The sequence below is a fragment of the Heterocephalus glaber genome, unplaced genomic scaffold (assembly GCF_053883595.1).
Source record: "Heterocephalus glaber isolate CG9 unplaced genomic scaffold, H.glaber_assembly_v1.0 deba00001532, whole genome shotgun sequence".
Lineage (NCBI taxonomy): Eukaryota > Metazoa > Chordata > Mammalia > Rodentia > Bathyergidae > Heterocephalus > Heterocephalus glaber.
The window spans coordinates 24,436,947-24,459,272 of record NW_028258330.1 but is presented as its reverse complement, the minus strand read 5'-3'; the positions used below and the strand labels follow the sequence as shown (position 1 = coordinate 24,459,272).

Genomic DNA, 22,326 nt, shown 5'->3' with positions numbered 1-22,326 from the left:
CTATGGTAACCTGAAGTGTTGCAAAGGGTTCTAACAAGAACCCCAGCACATCTGGCCACCTACTGTTCCTTTTCTGCCCAGCAGCCTGAGGAAGAATTTGAGGATGTAACTCAGACCTTGCTGCCCCTCTGTTCAGAGCTCTCCATGGTTTCCTGTTGCACACAGAGCAAAAAACCCATGCACAGCCTGGGGTCCAGTAGGGACCCCTTCTCAGACCTTGCCTCTTGCTCCTAATCCCCATTGCCCACTGTCTGCACTGCAGCCCCACAGGTCTGGTCCCACAACTACGCTGCTGTGATGGCTGAAACTAATGTGAGTGTCACTGACCCCATGCTCTCCCTCCCATGCTCCAGGGGATGTGCAGGTCCCACTCAGAGAAAGGATGGCAATGAGCTTTGCAAATGTCACTGCAGCCCTGAGCCCTGGCCCATACTTGGCAATCCACCCCAGTGTGTAAGGGAGCATGCTGAGAGCTTCGTTCAGGGTGCTGCCTTTCTGCTATGTGAGGTCCTATCTCAGAGGTCACACTTCCATTTGGAGATGTTTGTAAAATATCAATTACTTTCAAGTGAACTTTTCTAGCCTTCTGGGTCTTGTGTAACCAGTTGATTTTTTTTGGTGTGTGTGTGTGTGAAGAAAATTGGAGAAGAGCACACACCATTGGGAGGTATTGACCCATTATCTTTAGTTCTTTGGTCACCTGAATATAGGGAAGAGGACGCTGTCAATCCCACATCCTCGCCACTGTGGTTTGGGGCTCTGGGTTCCCATGACATGAACATGTGGAGGTGGAGACCCTCAGACCTTGATGTATGTCATGGGAGATCAAAGTTGGGGGGACAGGGGGCCCTACCCAAGGGCAGGAGCTGGATGTGGAGCCAGCATGAATCATATGCTGGGAAGAGCAGGTGTTTCGGGGTCCCTGGGACCAGGGTTCAACTCCTAGCTCTGCTTCTTTGATGATTTGAGACCTGAGGTGAAGGGAGAGCTGGAGGTAGGGGAAAGGAATGTGCTCAGTCACACTGTACAGTCAACCCTCCTCATCCTCACACACTGGTCCCCAGAAGGGGTGATGAGGGATGAGGGGTGCTCCTTCCTAAGCTGCCTCCTAAAGGATGATGGGCCGCTGTTCATTTGCTGGGGCTCATTTCCTGTGCTCAACCTGCTTTGTGTGTGATCTCATTTCACTCTCATGCCCCACAGGTCAGGGGATGGGGACACAAGGAGACTCAGCAGCTGAGCAAGTACCAGGCCAAGCCTGGGCAAACTGGAACTTAGTGGGGTCTCTCACTCTTACCAGCACTGGCCAGATGCCACATCCTCTGGGCCCCGGAGCTGCTGGGCCTGTTACCTTACTGTCAGCAGTTGCCTTTACCACTCACGTGGTTTTCCTTAGAACCAGCTTTGGGAGGTATTATCAAAAGGTGAGGGAAACTCTGGTCTGTTTCTTTTTTTGAAAAGTTAAAAATTCCTTAATTTTTTATTCCTGGTACCACTAACACAATTTACAGGGCAATATACCTGATGTAATGAAAAGAAAAAGAAAAAGAAAAAGCTACAACAGATAAAAGACCTCAGGAATGTACATCTAATTGACACTACTTGCATTAATCAATAGCTGCACTTTTTGCAAACTGTGGCTATGACAGTCCTGAACCAGAAGGGTTTCCTGTTTAAGCTGCAGTAACTTTTCTGACTATGGATCATCATTCCTTCTGTGGCAGATTTTTACAGTTCCGCTAATGCATTTGGGATGACTGTCTCAAAGTAACCTGCAGCTTTCCTGACAACTCCTTGCTCTCTCTCCTGCTAAGAACTGTAGCCCTTTTCTGTTGTTTTTTAAAACCTTCTGCTACCCTATCCACCACTTCCACCACCAGATCCATAACCACCACCATAAGGACTACCAGAGCTTCTTCCACCAAAACTGCCCCCTTCATGGGTCCGTAATTTGATTGCTGTTGACCAGTATAATTTCCAAAGTCATTATAGTTTCTACCACCACCATAGTTACCACCACCAAAATTTCCTCCTTCATTGTAACTATCATATCCTCCTCCTCCACCTTATCCACCACCCTGATTTCCATATCCTGGTCCACCACCACCATAGCCTCCTCTACTACTGTAACCAGGACCACCACCATAGTTTCCCCCATCACCTCCAAATCCATTATATCCACCATCACTTCCTCTGTAACTACCTCTGCTGCCACCACCTCCACCACCATAGCCTCCTCTTCCACCAAAGTTTCCACCATGGCCAAAATTCCCTCCACCACCTCCAAAGTTTCCTCCACGACCCATAAAGTTGCCAGATCCACCTCCACGACCTCTTTGTGATCCAGCAGACTGCACTCTTGTTTAGAAAGGGCCTTTTTCACTTCACAATTATGCCCATTAATAGTGTGGTATTTCTGAACAACAATTTTATCAACTGTGTCGTGATCATCAAAAGTTACAAAAGCAAATCCTCTCTTTTTCCCACTCTGCCTGTCTTCCATAACTTCTATGGTTTCAATCTTGCCATACTTTTCAAAGTAGTCTCTCAAATTATATTCTTCTGTATCTTCTTTAATACCGCCGACAAAGATTTTCTTCACTGTTACATGGGCACCAGGCTTTACTGAATCCTCTCTAGAAACAGCTCTCTTTGGTTCCACTACACGCCCATCAACTTTGTGTGGTTGAGCACACATTGCTGCATCCACCTCTTCAACACAAGAATAAGTCACAAAACCAAAGCCCCTGGAGCGTTTTGTTTGGGGGATCTCTCATTACCACACAATCTGTGAGTGTGGCCCATTTCTCAAAATGTTCTCTTAAGCTATCATCTGTAGTTTTGAAGCTCAGACCACCAATAAACAGCTTCCTCAACTGCTCTGGTTCCTTTGGATCATGGCCTTCCTCCCCCCGGCTGCGGCGACTGCCGGAGTCGGGCTGGGGGCCTCTGGTATGTTTTTAAAGAATGCAGCAGGCTAAGAAATGTTGCTCCCAGTGTCAGCTCTCCATGGTCTCCCTGGCCATCCAGGGGTGTAGTGCTGACCTCCTGGCCTCCTGTACAATTGGTCCCAGGAGTTTGGCCTGAATACAGTGTACCCATCCCTTCAGCCCATCCTTCTATTCTGCAGGCCAACTCTATGCTGGGCATGAGGTTTGATTCTACAGCAGTAATAGGCACCCTGCTTCTCCATTTAGAGTCCAGCAAGGGAATCAGGACAGGATAAAAGTACTGTACAATAAATAAAGGAGTCACAAATCTTGTCAAGGGGGAAAATGCAGTGTGAGATAGGGAGCAGTCCTGTAGACCAGGACTATAGATATCTGGTCTCTCAGACAAGGTGACATTTGAGCAGAGTCCAGGAGGATGGCATGGAGCCAGCCCTGGGCATGAGAACTTAGAACATATGCCAGGCAGAGGGAGCAAGAAGGGCAAAGGCCTCGAGGCAAGAAAGGGCTGGGCAAGTGGGAGGACACAGGAAGTCAGTGTGGCTGGGCTGGGGGTACTGGCTGAGATGACTGCTCCTGTGTACCCAGAGAAGGGCCTCAGCTGCAGGGAGGTGCCTTCCAGAGCCATAAGGAGGCAGAAGCCTCCCAGGTGGAACCAGGGGCCCGGAAAGCTTAAGTGCATGGGCGCCCTCCAGTGCCTGGTCTGGCTGCTGCTTCCCCTGGAGCTCTGAGGCTGCTCTAGGTATCAGCCATGGTAGAGGTGGCAAAGTCTAGGGGACAGCAGAGTGGGCAGAAGAATAAATGCAGGTTCCAGACTCTGATTCCACAAGGCTAGTGTGAATGTGTGCATGTGTGCGTGTGTGTGTGTGTGTGTGTGTGTGTGTAGGGAACTATGGCTCTAGGGAGTTGAAGTGGTTTAGTCTATACTTTGAAAGCCATTCTTCTAAGAAGGGAATGCACTATTCATTTTCTCATTCATTCAGTCCTCTCTCTGTATGTGCACACATGTATTTAGCAATGAGAGGTGACTGGAAACTGGAACTTTAACCCAAAGACAAATTTCCTTAAAGCAGTAAGACCTGGGGGAAGAGGGCCCCTTTCTGAATAGAACATTGGGTTTGACAGAGGATGCTCGCACTGCCTCTTCTGGAGTGCCCTGGACAGGGGAAGGTTAAGTGGACAAGCTAGAGTGTTGGCTGCATTGTAATGCCTTAGGTGAGGGATGGGACTTGTAGAAATGCAGATTCCTGGGATATCTCTAAGCAGTGAGTCCAAGTCTCCTCAAGTGGAAACTGGAGATGAACTTCTTGGTGACTGTGATGCTCATGTTGGGTGGGGACCACTTAGCTGAAATGGTGACAATGATGCCTGTATGGCTTATTGACTCTCTCTCTCTCTCTCTCTCTCTCTCTCTCTCTCTCTCTCTCTCTGTCAGGGTCTTGCTATACAGTTCAGGTTGGCCTTGAACTCACTATGCAGTCCAGGCTGGCCTTGAATTTGCAGCAATCCTCCTGAATGCTGGCATTACAGTGCTATGCCTGGTGGTTTGCTGATGTCTGATCAGCCTCTGGGGCAGTGAAGTACTTTATTTGTAATTGCCTCTTTAATCCTCAACAGTATGGGTAATGATGTTCTTAGTATTGCTCTGCAGAAGCACAGATACTGAGTAAAACACTCCAAGCCACCCAGCTGGAAAAGGAGTGATGGACTGGGTCAGGAGCCAGCAGCCAGACCTGGGGGAGGGAGATGAGAGGAGCTGTCATTCATTCCCCACCAGCTTTCCCATCCCTGTCCCGCTCTGCTCCCCAACATGATGCTCTCTCCCTGACCAGGTGACATCCATGGCAAGAAGAGGCAGGCATAATAAAGGCAGACTTGTATTGAAGCCCAACTCAGGGTCACCTTCCCCAGGCACACAGCTGGTAGATTTGAGGCTGGGAGGTGAACCCAGGCTGTCTGGCGGGAGAAGGTTCTAGTAGCTTCTCTCTGTTTCTGTTAAATTTACTTACAGTCCTTGCTCTTCATCTGGGGCTCTGCAAGCCTGTTTTGTCCAGTTGCATTTCCTCTCATACCCTACACAGGTCTAAACAGGTCACTAAAGACTCCATGGGACATGTGTGGCAAATATTAAAGTTTCCACCGAGCTGGAGTTGATCCAGCAGGCATAATAAAGACTGCAAGTCTCACCATAACCATGAACCCTCAGGACCCCAAGAGGGCAGGAACCAAGCTGACAAAGCCAGAGATCCAGCCTCAAATGAGTGTTCTCTCAAGGGGAAAGAGGAAGGCAGGTCACTAACAATGAGCTGCCATTGAGAGCCTCAACCTGCCTTCAACACCAGCTAGGAGGGAAGAGGACATGTGTAGGAGTTTTCTTCATTATTGTGCATACTCAGCCTGTTTGATTATTAATTTCATTCTTCGCACAACCGGGCTTCTCCTCTTATCCCTCTGCCTTTCTCAGAGTGACTGTGATTTCTTTCTATCTTCTTTTCTTTTCTGCACTTGAACCCCAGTCCTCCTCTTATTAATTTTCTCTAGCAGGTATCACTCAATGTTTGCTCATTTTGCATTAACTGATCCTAAAATCTCATGGTTGCTGAAAATGATTGCAGAATTAACTTCCTCCATTTAATTCCACCTCTGGGTATTGGGGAACTGTCCTTGGGAGAGGGACAGTGGGACTTGGGAGTGACATTCCCCAACCTTTTTTGCAGTGTGTATGGCAGTTCGTAGGCAGCAGTGTTTATTTCTCAGGTGAGTTGACAGGTTTTACTGAGCATCTCCATGTACCAAACAGTGAACAAAGCAGGAAAAAAGCCCCTGCATTTACTGACCTACTGTCAAGTGGGGGAAATGAGGATACATTAATAAATGAGATTTCAATGGGTTGATTTCACAGAGAAATAAGTGCTATGAAGGAATTATAATAGAGCGATGAAATACTGCATGGGAGGCGTGGGGCGCAGGGGGCAGGGGCCCCTCTAGTTGAGCTGGGCATGGATTCTCTTTCAAAGTGGAGATGTGGGTGTTTGTAAGAGCCCCCTGAAATGAGGTAGTGGAGTGTTCAAGGCAGTGCTGTCCCCTTGAGGTTGCCATGCTGGAGGAAGAGCAAGAAATTCAGTTTAGCCAGAGCAATCGATAAAGGGGAGGGAGGAGAAGTCAGGTATGAGGTCAGATACATGCATGGGAGACAGGCACAGATTTGGATGCTGCCTCTTAGTGGGGCAATTTGGACACATCCTTGAAGCTCTCTGAGTCTCAGTTTTCTCACCTTGTTCTCAGATGGAAGCTCAGAGTGACTCTGGAATTGAAGATTCTTAGCTTTGTTTAAATCTCTCATGTGCCCATTCTAAGACTCAGAGCCCGTCCTCTGTAATTGATGCTCTTAACTTCTATAAGTGTTTTGCTGAGATACTTACATGGAGATTATAGAACTCCCATAGTTGCTTTTTTGTTTCTGATTTTCTAAGAGATCAGCCTTGTAACTACAAGAAAGAGATGATTCTTTTAGTATCACTATAGAGACACTTTGATTAGGTTGGCACCATGCTGACTTTTCCTTTGTGTCTGTAAGTCCTCCAGTTCACTCAAGAGCAGCTGTCCCACCTCAAATCCTTGGAAACATCATGAGAACCATAATAAATGTAAGCAGCAGCCTTAGCTTTCCTAAGATAGTGGTATGTGATGCTGAGGGGAACAAGAAGTAAGTTAGAAGTTTGGTTTCTTCTTTCTTAGGTTCTCATTGGAATTAACCTCTCTAATGACTCCTATGTGTCCTAGGAAGAAGCAAACCAGCAAAGAAGATAATGTGGTTTGTAGGATTCCATATCTAGTATCACCAAGTACAGAAAGATGGATTTAGAACCAAGAACCGAGAGACAAAAAATTTTTTTATAACCAGTAGTTTATTTAAAAGAGTAAGCAGTGTAATGTATGTAGATCATATAGATGAGTAACAGGCATGAGTCAAGAAATTTTTTAAAAGATAGTGATGAAGGCCAAGGATTTAGCTCAGTGGTTCCACCACCTGCCTCACAAGTGCAAGGTCCCAAGTTTGATCCCCAGTACCAAAAAAAAAAAAAAAAAAAAGATAGTGATGATGAGGAAAAAGAGAAAGAATAGATGCAAAGTGGTGTGGAGTAGTTGCCAGAAGTACAAACAGTTCCATAATTTGAGGAACACAAGCCTGAATATGGATTCCCTTGTACTGGACATTTAGGTGGTTGTGTATGACCTAGAATACATTGTTTTAAGGAGTTGGAGGAAAAAAGCCAGATTATAAATTATTGAGCAGTGATTGAAGATGTAAGAGGCAGCAAAAAGGAATATATCTGTTGAGAAGTTTGATGCTATAGGTAAGAAAAATGAGGTTATTAAAAACAAGATAAACTTTCTTTCAAAAGTCACAACTTTTAAGGCTGTTCTTTCCAAGGGCACTTAGAGGATGAGACTGCAGCCCTAACTGCACAAGGAGGAGACTGTGGCCAAGAAGATGGGTCTATCCAAAGTCACAGGATCCATCCAGAAAACATCCCAGACAAGACAGGAAGCCTTACTCCTTTAGTGCTTGGGAACATGCTAGAATGTTCATATATTTCTGAAATAAAGGGTGAGCCAATGCAGGCAGCCTCCGCCATCTTGCCACTTGGGTCACCTTGATTTGGACCTGGCACCATCTCTGGCTACCATTGCCCCCACCAACATGTCACATGGAAGCAGGACAGTCTGCAGTTCATTTATTGTGGGAAGACTATGGGGAATCAACACATGGGTTCTGTAAGGATTGAGAGAGAAATAGCTCCCCTACCCAGAGAAGTAGGGTCCAGGTAGTGTAGAAGAAATGTAATTCCAGGCTGGCCAAATAACACGATCTATGGAGGGTAGAAGCCTGAGTGTGGAGGAAATTCTGAAAAGGAGATCATCAAGCAGGACTGGATTCTGTGAAAACGAATCCATGTGTCAGTTAACTCACACTTTTTCTGAGCAGCCTGTTAGCCTTTCCCCTCCGTGCCAGCACTGGTGGTGCTGTCCAGAGCCCGCGGTGCTGAAACGTAAGTGGTGCAGACACCCTCCGGCCGGCTGTACCTGCAGAATGCTATCTCACTGTTCCCAGGACTCCCCTGCCTCATCTAGGTTGGCTTTCTTCCTTACCTCAGCACACACAAGAATGTAAGATGTTGCCAGATCATGTAGTTGACCCAAAGATGTAATATTGGCAACTCATTCACATTTATAAAGTGTGTTTTAGACTAAACTAAATGTATCTGTGGGCTAACTATGACATGGGCATCATGAATTTTGGACTTCACTGATAAATGGCAGCCTATATATATTGATGGGAATAAAATGAGATGTTGTAGGTCTTTGAAACTTTCAAAACATGCAGCAAATTCTCTTAGAGTTACACTGTCCAACATGCTCATCACTAACCACATGTGGATATTAGTGCTTTAAAATGTGACTCGTCCAAACTGACGTGGGCTATAAATATATAATATATATAAGAGCCAAGTTTAGTATAAAAATACAATGTAAAGTCTTCATTAATAAATATACTTTGATTGAATATTGAAGTGAGGACATATTGTGTAAAGAAATTACTCAAATAAATACCATCTGCTTTTTCTTTTTAATTATATCTTTGATACAAGAATTAAAAACCAGAATCCCCATTTACTTGGCTATCTTTCCAAAGTGGTGCCCCAATAGAAGAGTGAGGGTATTGGCTGAGCTGCCCCCCTCACACATACTTTGGGTGAGCCTGAGGACTCAAGCTTTGGGAGTTTTAAGGCTCACTCTAATCAAGCTTCCTGCATCATAGTACTGAGCTCCTTGCCAATAGAGTAATGTGATAAGAGGTCAGAAAATTGCTTGCTGGAGGGTCACTTAAGGGAACTGTAGAAATTCTGGCATGCAGCATTGGACAGAACTACTGAGTACTGAGTGAATGAAGAGGTAGATCTTTCAACCCAGCAATGTAGTTGGTGTTTGGATTCCCAATGGGGACTTGAGATGCCAAGATTCAATCTTGACTTTGTTGCTTTGTGTTCTGGCAGACTTGAAAGTTTGGGTGCCTGAGGTTGAGACTACTGGAAGGAGGCAGTTTTTGTTTCAGCTAAACCAGGAATTTTCTGCTTGTAATGCTACAGTACTATAAGAAAAGTAATGTTGTGGGATTTTAAGATACAGGAAAAACCAATGGGTGATACAAAAGGATTTATTCCAAGACAAATTAATGAAGCTAACTCTGGAGGAAATATAAAATTTGAATAGCACCTATTAAAGAAAGTATATTCCTTGCTTGAAAACCTACCTATATGACAACAGCAGGCTCATATACATTTTAACTGCTAAATTATATCAAACAATTAAAGCAGAAAAAAGAAGGAACACTTCTCCCCTCATTTTAGAAAATCAATATTGTGCTAATCCTAAAACTGGATAAAGATAATAGAAAAAAAGTATGAACATAGATAGAAATTTATTTAACAAAACAAACTATTAGAAGTCAGATCTGGCACTATGAAGAAAGTGGTTTTGTTATAGGGATGGCAGTGTTGGTTCAGCATTGGAAGACCCACCCCCAAAAGTCATCATTTTAACAGAGGAAAGGAAAAAGCCATATGATCCTGTCACTAGTTGGAGAAAGAGTATTGGACTAAATTCTACAGCTGTTCATGGTAAAAGCTATCAGGAGACTAGAAGTAGAACAGAACCTTCTCAACAGATTAAAGACATGTACTCCATACTTCCAGCGAGAATGCCTTATATGAATGGAGAAGATACAATGCTTTCTCCTTAAGGTGGGGAACAAGGGCAGATATGCTTACTCTTTATCTGTCCATTAAACTTTGAAACCTAGTCCCCACCAAAATAGTCTGGCAATAAAACAACACAATTAGAATAGGATTAGCAAGGTAGAAGCAAAATCTTTATATGTAGATGAAATGACCATCTACAGAGAAAATACTAAGAAATCTCTAGGAGCCCCGAGAATTTGTATTTGAATTTAGCAGGATTGTCTTCCAAGGTACTTCTTAGAAGTTGTCAAATTTATTTCAAAACAGTTTTTGAAATATGCTTTCTATATCCTTTTAAATTCTGTAAAATCTGTGGTAATGTCTCCTAGATCTTGATATTATAATTTAAAAAATGTATAATTGATATTGTGTAACAGGAAGAAAAGGTCTAAAGGTGCAGAGGAAGTGGGAGGGGTAGGGGAAAGGAGAAAAGGGAAAAGAAAAAATATGAGAAAAGAAAAAAATGGAAACAAAGTCTTTGCAAATAGGGAAGGGTGGAGGGGTGAAGGGAGGGCAAGGGAAGGGGCAAAAAAAAAGAACCAAGATACTCATGTGAAAGTACAAGATCCCAATGATGAATGTAACTGTATTTTATACCTAAAATGTACCAATAAACTTAATGGGAAACAAAAACAAAAACAAACAAACAAAAAAACCCAAGAGGATTTATTTCAGGTTTTAGGTATACACCAACTTGGTGAACTAATGTCCAAGGCCAAGCCCAGAACAAAGGAAAGGTTATAGTTTTATACCTGTGGCTTAGGGAGTGGTCCTTCTAGTGGTGTGAAATTGGGTGGGTGTGGCAAAGGAGGTTACAGAAGCAAGACAAAAGCAGACAAAAACAAGTAATCATGTGGTGATAGTCTTGTAATTTAGCCTTGAAAGAAAACAGAGCCTTGTGAATCTTGTGAGAACAAGATGACATAAACTTTGTTTATGGGACATAGTGGCCAATTTTATGTGTACCAGAACAGGGAGTTACAGCTACAGGGGATGAGGGAAATCTGGGTGGGGGTGCTGCCCAAGACTAGGAAAAACTTGTTTTCTTTTAAGTCTTGCTTTAGTAACAGAGGAACCGGACAGGTTTTATCCTAGAGAAACCTCCATCCTTAGCTCAGCTTCTCTAGGTGTTTGAAACAGACTAGAACTGGATCCAGCATATCCTTGGCTAGCAGAGGGACTTTGATGTAAGAAATATGCAGCTTAAAAAGGAACAATGGACTGAAAACCAAGAAGTTAAAATAAACCACATAATAGGTCCACAGATCATTCACACTCAAGCTTTGAGGAGACAGTAGGGAAGCTGCTCCTGGAGGGCCATCCTGTTGGAGGTCAAGGACATCAGTTTGGGGACTGCTCTGAGACATTCTCCATGGAGCTGAAAGGATTTGGGGAGACCCACAGGAACTATCTCAGACTTAATTCCTGTCCATCCTATAGGTACCCACTTTACACCCAGGAAACTAAAGCTTTAAGCAGACTATGCTTCCCCTGAGACTAGGTATATTTTGTGACTAGAACCCAGTTTTCCTGTATTGCAATGTAGACTCCTCTGTGTCTCCCTAAAATAGGTCACTATAGGATTCAGCAAACATTTTGAATATTTCTCAGCATGGTGACACTAAATGGAGGTTAATTTTGAATTTTCCCATGGAATGTTATCTCTCCTTGATTGTGACAGTGACCTTAAAAGATGTACAGACAAGCAGAGTCTTCAAGTTGAGAGGTGGCTAGGGAAACACTTTTGGGGGCTGAGTGTGTGTGTGTGTGTGTGTGTGTGTGTGTGTGTGTGTGTATGTGTGGCACACAGTCCTTGCAACAGCCCTGTCCTATGGAACAAATGTCCAGCATTTATTGTAAAAAGCAGGAAATGGTTATGGGCCGGGGATTTAGCTCAGTGGTGCCGCCGCCTGCCTTGCAAGTGCAAAGACCCGAGTTCGATCACCAGTACCAAAAAAAAACAAGAAGCAGGAAATGGTAGCTTGGAGAGCTGAAGACAACTTCTCTCTTGCTTTACAGAATCTACATATATTTGAGGACAGACAATGCCTAACAAAGAAATCATCTTTCCTCCCCCAAACCAAGCATGGCCAATCAGGTATAAGTGGAGGTTGTAGCTTGGGGCTTCTTAGAAAGTTCCTTGAGAAGACGCCAAATCACCCCGCTACAGACAGGCAGGTCTGCCCATGCCCTACCAAGGTCCTGAGTCGCACAGAACACGCTGAATCAGCCCGCTGCACACAGGAAGGTCTGTGCACGCCCTACCGAGGTCCTGAGTCGCACAGAAGACACCGAATCTCCCCGCTGCAGACAGGCAGTCACCTGGTTCCACACTACAAAGATGCAGAGGACACCAGACCACCAGACCAAGGTACTGAGTCCTGCTGTTCCCGGCCCAGAGGTAGGGGTTTCTGATCCATCGTCCCACTGCTCCTGGTCCAGAGGAAGGGGCTTCCAGGCCACCATCCCTCCTGCTGCTCCCAGGCCACAGGAAAGGGCTTTGGGGTCACCATCCCTACCACTGCTCCTGGCCCCTGGCCCACTTCACCCAGCTCAGAGGAGGTAATCTGTGCAAGCACTAACAGTCCCCTGGCCCAGTCGAAATGAGAAAACACATAAATAAGTCTCAAAACTGGACTTCCAGATCACCTACAGCAACCCCAAAGGGAAATGAGATGGAACCCTCTGACACTCAACCACCTGGACCCACTGAACTGGCAACAAAAGGGGATCTGGAAAAAATGAAATCAGAAATAATTTCTCAGATAACAGGAGAAATTGTGCCCCTAGTGCAAGACATGATTAATAAATCTAGAGAAGAGCTCAGGAACATGATGGAATCCCAACATAAGAAACAAATGGAATCCATAAAACAGATGCAAATAGATTTCCAGGACATGAAAAACTCCATTGAAAGTCTACACAGCAGAATGAGCCAATGTGAGGACAGAATTTCAGATATAGAAGATAAGATTGCAATTAGTGACCAGGAAAAGAAAAATGGCTTCAAAATTATAAGGGAACATGAGAAATCAATCCAGCAACTGCTAGATGATGCAAAGAAGAATAACATAAGACTGATTGGGCTCAATGAAGAAACAGGAGAGAGTGCAGATGACATAAAACATCTCTTCACAGAAATAATGGCAGAAAACTTCCCAAGCAGGGGGAAAGAGCTTGACATACAGATAAGTGAGGCATAGAGGACTCCAAATAGCCTTGATCAAAAAAAATCTACACATAGGCATATAATTGTTAAGATTCCAGAAACACAACAGAAGAACAAAATTCTACAAGCAGCGAGAGAAAAGAAACAAATCACCTACAAAGGAAAGCCCATCAGAATCACAGCAGACTTCTCAGCACAAACCATCAAGGCAAGAAGATCTTGGAGTGACATATTCCAAGCCCTAAAAGAAAACAGCCTCCAACCCAGATTGATGTACCCTGCAAAACTATCTTTCAAAATGGATGGAGAAATAAGATACTTTCATGACAAAGAGCACCTTAGGAACTTCGTGAATACCAAACCAGCACTCCAAAGAATTTTACACAATATCCTAGGAACAGACATTGAGGATCACAACCCCAGGAAGCAAAGCAGAATGAACCCATCTGGGGTGAGAAGAAATTAAATGTAAAGGGGGAGAACCCAACAAAAAGAAAAAGTCATGGCAGTGACAAGTCAATACTTTTCAGTTATAGCCATCAACGTTAATGGTCTCAATTCACCAATCAAAAGAAATAGACTGGCAGAATGGGTCAAGAAGCAAAATCCAACAATATGCTGCATACAAGAAACACACTTAATTCAAAAGGAAACTCATAGACTGAAAGTTGCAGGGTGGAAAACAATACTGCATGTGACAGGAACCCCAAAAAAAGCAGGAGTAGCTATCCTCTTGGCAGATCAAGTAGATTTCAAAACAACACTAATTAAGAGAGATGAAGAAGGACACTACATCCTTGTAAAGGGAAGAATCCAAGAGGAAGAGATGACAATCATAAATATCTATGCACCAAACACTAGTGCACCCAACTATATAAAACAAATACTAACGGACATGAAAAGCCATATATGCACTAATACAATTGTAGTGGGGGACCTCAACACCCCACTGTCACAAATAGATAGATCAACTAGACTAAAAATAAGTAATGAAATACTAGAACTCAATCGAACTCTTGAACAAATGAACTTAACAGATGTTTACAGAGTCTTCCACCCCACAAAATCAAAATACACATTCTTCTCAGCTGCACATGGGTCATTCTCCAAAATAGACCACATACTCACACATAGAACATGTTTAAGTAAGTGCAAAGGAATTGAAGTTATCCCCTGTACATTATCAGACCATAATGCAATGAAATTGGAGATCCATAGCAAAAGAAACTCAAAAAATTTCATAAACACGTGGAAATTGAACAACACACTTCTGAATAACCAGTGGGTCACAGAGGAAATTAAAGAAGAAATCAGACAGTTCCTTCAATTAAATGACAATGACAATACAACATATCGGGATCTATGGGACACAATGAAAGCAGTCTTAAGAGGGAAATTCATAGCAGTGAATACGCATATTAGGAAAACAGAATGAGCCCAATTAAACAACCTGATGCTGAACCTCAAGCTTCTAGAAAAAGAAGAGCAGGACAACCCCAAAGCTCATACAAGGGAAGAAATTATAAACATCAGAGGAGAAATCAATGCAATGGAGACTAAGAGAATGATACAAAAAAATCAATGAAGCCAAGAGTTGGTTCCCCAAAAGAATCAATAAAATTGACAAACCTTTAGTCAACCTTGTCAGAAAAAGGAAAGAAAAGGCCCAAATCCATGCAATTAGGAATGAAAAGGCTGAAATTACAGCAGACCCAGCAGAAATCCAGATGATCATCAATACCTACTTCCAGAACCTATACGCCAATAAGATGGACAACACAGAAGAAATGGACAGATTCCTAGATACATATGAATTACCAAAGTTGAATGAATAAGACCTAAAAATTCTGAGCAACCCAATATCAACCAATGAAATTTAAAATGTAATTAAAAACTTATCAACTAAGAAAAGCCCGGGCCCTGATGGCTTCACTGCTGAATTCTACAAGACATTTAGAGAGGAACTGCTGCTGCTACTGTTTAAACGCTTCAGTGAAATTGAAAGGGAAGCAATACTCCCAAATTCAGTCCTGGAAGCAAGCATCACCTTGATCCCCAAAGCAGAGAAAAACCCAACTGAAAAAGAGAACTATAGGCCAATCTCACTAATGAACATAGATGCAAAAATCCTTAATAAGATACTGGCAAACAGAATGCAGAAGATTATCAAGAAGATCATACACCCTGATCAAGTGGGATTCATCCCAGGGATGCAGGGATGGTTCAATATACGAAAATCAATTAATGTAATACACTATATCAATAGAGCCAAGGACAAAAACCATATGATTATCTCCATAGATGCAGAAAAAGCATTTGACAAAATCCAACATGCATTTATGATAAAAACCCTACAAAACATTGGAATAGATGGTCTCTACCTCAAACTGATAGAAGCCATCTATGAAAAATCAACAGCCAATATCATACTAAATGGTCAAAAACTGAAATCCTTCACACTGAAATCAGGAACAAGACAAGGATGTCCACTATCACCACTCTTGTTCAATATACTTCTGGAAACATTAGCCACGGCAATTAGACAAGAGAAAGAAATAAAAGGAATAAAGATAGGAAATGAAGAAGTCAAATTGTCATTATTTGCAGATGACATGATACTCTATATAGAAGACCCCAAGAACTCCACCAAAAGTCTTCTAGACTTAATAACCAAATTCATTCAAGTAGCTGGTTACAAGGTCAACACACAAAAATCAATAGCTTTCCTCTACACCAATGACAGACTCACTGAGAGAGAAATAGGGCAAATAATTCCTTTCACAATAGCATCCAAAAAACTGAAATACCTAGGAATCATCCTAACGAAAGAAATCAAAGAAAGACCTCTTCTCTGAAAACTATGGCACCCTGAAAAGAGAGATTGAAGATGATATCAGAAAATGGACAGACATCCCCGGCTCCTGGGTAGGAAGGATTAATATAGTGAAAATGGCCATACTTCCACAACTGCTATATAGATTTAATGCAATTCCAATTGAGATCCCAGCAGCATACTTCATAGACCTCGAGAAAACAATCCAAAAATTCATTTGGAACAAGAAGAGACCCAGAATAGCAAAAGCAATTCTAGGTAACAGAGACATGGCAGGGGGTATCACAATCCCCAACCTGCAACTCTACTACAAAGCTACTGTGATAAAAACAGCATGGTACTGGCAAAGAAACAGGCTTGAGGACCAGTGGAACAGATTAGAAGATGCAGAAACAACACCAGACACACTCAGCCATCTCGTCTTTGACAAAGGAGCCAAATACCCTCACTGGAGGAAAGATAGCCTCTTTAATAAATGGTGCTGGAAAAATTGGGCTTCAACTTGCCAAAGATTAAAACTAGACCTGTATCTCTCACCATGCACTAAACTAAAATCAAAATGGATTAAAGATCTAAATATTAAAATAGAAACTCTGAACCAGTTGGAACAGAGGTTAGGTAGACCCCTTGAAGACATCAGTGTAGGAAAAGATTTTATGAACAAAACTTCCGTTGCCCGTGAACTAGCACAAACAATCAACAAATGAGATCTCTTCTTATTAAAAAGCTTCTGCACAGCAAGAGAAACCACCAGCAGTGTGAAGAGACAACCCACAATGTGGGAAAAAATCTTCACCTGCTCTTCCTCAGACAAAGGTCTACTATCTAGAATCTATAAAGAACTTAAAAAGATCAGACCTCCCAAATTTAAAGACCCAATCGAAAAATGGGCAGCTGAAATGAACAGACATTTCTCAGACAAAGAAGTAGAAATAGCAAATAAATACATGAAAAAATGTTCAACATCACTGGTCATTCGAGAGATACAAATGAAAACAATGCTGAGATTCCACTTCACTCCAGAAAGAATGGCTGCTATCATGAAATCAACCAATAACCAATGCTGGCAGGGCTGTGGGGAAAGAGGAACCCTGCTCCACTGCTGGTGGGAGTGTAGACTGGTGCACGCACTGTGGAAATCAGTATGGAGATACCTCAAAGAATTAGGACTGGAAGTCCCATTTGACCCCCCTATTCCACTGCTGGGGATCTTCCCCAAAGAATTAAAAGAATCATACCACAGTGATATATGTGCACCCATGTTCATAGCAGCGCAGTTTGAGATAGCTAAAACTTGGAAACAGCCCAAATGCCCATCAACTGGAGACTGGATAAAGAAAATGTGGGTTTTTTTGGTAAAATGGAGTACTACTCAGCCATAAAATATTAGAAATTAAAGACATTTATAGCTAAGTGGATGCACATTGAGGCAGTACTCTTAAGTGAAATAAATAGGACACACATGAATAAATACCAAATAGTTTCTCTGGTGCGAGAAACTGAAAGTGTAAATAAGGACTAAATGTATAATAGGTAATGTGAAATAGGAAGAAAAGGGGCAAAGGGGAAGGAAGTGGGAGGGCCAAGGGAAAGGATAGAAGGGAATGGGATTAATATGAGAAAATGGAAAAATAGGAACAAAATCTTTGTAAATAGGGAGGAATGGAGGGGTTGAAGGGAGAGCTAGGCAAGGGGGAAAAATAAGAACCAAGAGAGATTATGTAAATGTGCAAATTTCCAATGATGAATGTCATTATATTGTATACCTAAAATGTACCAATGATTAGAATGAATAATTGATAATGTAAAATAGGAAGAAAAGGTCCAAAGGGGTAGCGGTAGTGGGAGGGGCAGGGGAAAGGAAAGAAGGGAAAGGAAATAATGATGAGAAATGGAAAAAATGGAAATAAAGTCTTTGTAAATAGGGAAGGGTGGGGGGCGTGAAGGGAGGGCTAGGAATGGGGAAAAAATAAGAACCAAGATGCATTATGTAAAGGTACAATTCCCAATGAGAAATGTAATTGTATTGTATACCTACAATGTACCAATAAAAGAATTTAATACAAAAAAAAAAAGTTCCTTGAGGTGGCTTAGCCAGCTGGGAAGTGTATATTTCTGTTTTCTTCTCCATCGTTTTTCTAAGCTATGGTGGTTGGATCACGGAGGTTATGTTATTCAAATGAAGATGAATGCCCTGACCCAGTGGTGGCAGAGGGAAGAGCTGGCAGGAGCCCCCAGCCTACCTCTGTACCTATCATTCCTGACCCAGCTTCATGTCCTGTGCTAGCACCAGGCACAATTTGCAACAGGCTGCATTTACTGAAAGCTGTAGTCTTGTTTGGCATCTGATAAACTTGCAGGTTGGGAGAGCGTCATGGCAATGTTACATGGATTTCTCCCCTGGTCTCTCTTGGTTGGTCTCAGTGGGGTGGGGTTGGGCAGACCTTACAAATGGTCAGGAGCTAGTGCTGAGGGAGACATGGGTCTAGGTGATGGATAGTTAAGAATTGGTGAGATGTCCTCCATCTCCCCAAGTCCATCCAACTCCTTCAAAGCAAACACCCTGTCCCAAGGCCCAGGGGAGTCCAGGAAGTTGGGCTTCCTAGCACATCCAAAGCAAATACAGATAAGGAGAACAGTGAGGGTGTGACAACACCAGACATGAATCTGTGCCTCTTAGGTGTCATGAGATGGGGAGATGGAGAGAGGGTGGCAGAGCCTGAGAGGGGCTGAGAGTCTGGAGTCCTGGTCTGGGCCAGTGCCCTCCCTCTCATGAGTCAGGTGGTCCCTGGGGCTCTGAGGGAGGATGCTGCTCAGTCAGTGTGAGTGGGGGGCAGGTGTCCCAGCCTCGGATTCCTTGCTGTGTCACCTTGAACCCGTGAGCTCTAGACTGCCTGGGCCTGCAGTCTGTCCCTGAACAGCTCCCATGCTCTTTCTTGGCCCTGGATTCCCTGTCTACATTAAGTAGCAAACACTGACAGGCAGTTTTCACTCACGCTTATTGAATTATCCTGGCATTCCTTATGACACAGGAACAGTTGTTGACCATGAGCACAAATGAGAGTGGAGACTCAAGTGAGTCTGGACCTTTTCTCCAAGGTCACACCAGTGGTCTGTGCAGAGTGAGAATTGGAGTCCAGTTCTACCCTCCGCTATGCTTGGAATGCTGACCTCACATTACAGGTTCCTCCCTTCAGAGAAGAGCTGAAACCTCCCTGTGAGCTGGGGACTGCTCTCTACTTCACAGAAGTTGGGGATCTGGGGACTCATGCTATGCATCAGCTGCTGCGAGAGTTAGGACCCCACTCAAGCCTTCATTTGAACTGTGTTAACACACATGCTCTGGTGGGAATGTGTCCCCTTCTATCCTGCCCATGCAGATGTTGGAAATGAACCCAAGAGGTGGTGGAACGAGGCTGTTCTGGGGGGAAGTGGTGAGGTCTTAGGCTCTGCCCTCCTGACATGAAAAGAGGGATTGAAGAGCTGCCTGGCTCTGCTGCTTCTCTTCTGCCATGTGAGGACATAGCATCTTTTTGGTCCCTTCTCCCATGTGACATTGCAGCCAGTAGGTGCCATCTTGGAAGCACAGAGCTAGCCCTCCCTGGACTCCATATCTGCCAGCACCTTGTTCTTGTACTTTTAAGTCCTTCAAAAATAGGAGAAACAAGTGCCTTTCATTTATAAATTACCCTACCTAACATATTTATTTATAGCAGTAGGAATGAGACAACAGATATTTCAGATGACTCAAATAATCCATGTTTAAAAGGCATATTTTCAAATATAGAGACACATTAGAAAACAATGTCCCTCAGCCTTTGATTTACATGACTCAAGGTAGCTGTGGTGGAGACACAGCCAGTTATCTACCCTCTTTGTAGCAGGTCACCAAAAATGGACACATAAGCAGTGCACTGCCCTGTGAGCCCCATTAAGGCACTTACCCATCCTGGGCAAAGCTGGGACTGCCCTATAGGAGTTCAGCCAGGGACGTTTTTGTGCTGATCTTCAACTAGTCGTCAAGAACATGTTCCCTATAGCCTACCTGTTGTTTCCTTGAAAATTCCTTTTCCTTCTGCCTCAGGGCCTTAGCATCACCAGTTGAGCTCATGGCCTGTCTGGAAGACAAGAAACACCCTGGAAGTTGTGTTCACTGCATAAATGAATGAATAAATGAATGACTTAGTTTTGAAGGCCTTCTTGAATCTCATCCTCACCAAGAAACTGCCTCATAAAGAGTCTTTTTGGCCCCAGACCAGCACTTTGGTATCCTGTTAAGCCAAGATCAGGGGATATTAGCTTGGACCACAAATTTGTCAGCCCTGAGGGCCAGTCTCGGTGTGACTGTCACCCTAGGCCTGAGTGTTATGCCTGGCACACCCTGTCTCCTACATCCTTTTCTCTCCTTTTGCCCTAACACTCTCTATTCAGGGAAGGAGCTGAGTAATGAGCCTTAGGCTTGTGGGAGAATGGAGGCCCACACACAGGAGTCACACCCAGGGTCCAGCCCTTAGCCAAGTTTGGTGTCATCCTAGGATCTTTTCTACCTACTGAGGTGGCTGAGCTGGGTTGTTATTCTACCCAGGGTTACTGGAGAGGGTCCCAGAAGACCCTGCACCACCAGCTGCAGCATTAGTACCAGCTTCCTCCCTGCAGACCATGGGGGAGAGAGCCAGGAGAGGAGGCTGAAGGGCAGGCAGAGCCAGGCTCAGGGAACAGTGGGAGCTAGGCTTGAAGCATTTTCCCTGAACTGGGTTGTTTGGCTTATATTTTAAATGAACTTTATTTTATAGAGAAGTACTGTGTTTCCAGCAAAACCGAGCAGAAAAGTCCAGAGAATTCCTATGTGCCCTGCCACCAACCTCCAATCTTCCCAACTGCCAACCTCCCACCCCACCGTGCATATTTGCTACAATCCAGGCACCTACAATGGTACATCCTCACCACCCAGTGCCCATAGTGCACATCAGAGATCACTCTTGGCGGGGCATGTTCTCTGAGTCTGGACAGATGGGTACTGGAAGGTGTCACCCACTGTCCCATCTTACAGAACATTTCAGTGTCCTGCACATCCTCTGTGCTCCTCCTGTTCCTCTTTTCTGCCACCCCCCCCACCCCAAACCTGGCGACCACTGACTTCCTGTCCCTATGGTGGGGCTTTGTAGTGTGGTAGATAGTTGGAATCTACACTGTGGTACTTATGCAGGCTGGCTTCTATCACTTGGTGACATGCAACTTGTTTCCTCCAAGGCTGTGTGGCTCGATAGGCAGCACCTTTGTCTTTGTTCTGAGCTCTTCTCCAGTATCAGGTTATACTGTGGTGTATATCTTTTGTTCACTCACAAAGGACATCTTGATTGCTCTCATGGTTTCACAATTATAAATAAAGCTGGTACAAACATCTGAGTGCAGGACTTTTGTGTGGGCATAAGTGCAGGTCTCTGTGGGAACAGAAGCTTCCCACTCATTTGCTTAAACACCAAGATGCATGACGGCTGGACCTTGTGGGATTTCACCCTGAGAATCCCATCACACAGTGACATCCAAACCCACAGGTACCATTTTCACTCCAGCAGGCACATTTGGAGCCATACCAGCAGCACAGAGGGTCAGTAGATGGGTGAGAGTTCTCAAGACAGTGGGGACAAATGTGGACTTTGTCTACTGGCCTGGAATCATAGCCAGAGGGAATCACTTGTTCCTGCTTCTGACACAAGACTGGAGTCTGGCTCCTTCCTCTTTTGCTCCCTGCAGAGGAGGGTGGAGTGCAGGCTCCAGGCCATCAGCCTCGGTGACTTGGTGACTCGGGAGGGAGCAGGGGTTAGGGCTGGCCAAGGCTGTGCCTGATCACCTCTTCCCCAGAGGCTGCCTTCTGTCCTGGTCCACAGCCAGCTGCCTGCCTTGCAGGATCTCACCCACAGCCTTGGCCCTTGTCTCCTTCTAGCTCACCTGTCACAATACTCTGCTGACGCTGGAGCTGAGCTCGTCTCTCCTTTGCTCAGAAACCTTCTTTGTCTCTTTATTGCCACCAGCTAGTCTTAAATTGCAGCCCCGGGGCCTCAAGACTCTTTTTTAGGATCTTCAAGATTCAAAAAGACACTAAATTAATGAAGTACTAATGTGTCATTTGCCTTCCACACTCATTTCAGCAAAGTGGAGCAGAGTTTCTTGACATTACATGACAGGGGTGTGGGAACAGACAGGGGCAGAAGCAGCCCTGAGAATCTTGCTGTCTTCTCTCCTGACAATCAATCCAAGGCTTCAAAACATAAAACAGAGGTACTGTTCTTCTGTGATATTTTTGGCATATATGGTTTATTTTGAATAAAAATGTCATTTTGTTCGCATGTAATGAATTTATATTTGCTGTTTTAAAGATAATAAATATGTTTACAACATTCTAAGTATTAATTTTATGTCAAATATTGATAAATAGCATCCACATAAACATAAGCTCTGAGTTCTTCAATTTTCTTGGTTTTATTTGTTTATTTTTTGGATTTTTTTTTCTAAGTTGCCCAGGCTTTCCTTTAACTGGTGATCCTCCTGCCTCAGCCCCAGGAGTAGCTGGGA

The 22,326-nt window shown here is 43.9% G+C and overlaps 1 pseudogene; it reads right to left on the bottom strand.

Annotated features, from left to right (window-relative positions):
• Positions 1-1,773: 1,773 nt before the first annotated feature.
• On the bottom strand, positions 1,774-3,630 carry LOC147824703 (heterogeneous nuclear ribonucleoprotein A3 pseudogene; annotated as a pseudogene).
• Between the last annotated feature and the right edge of the window lie 18,696 nt (positions 3,631-22,326).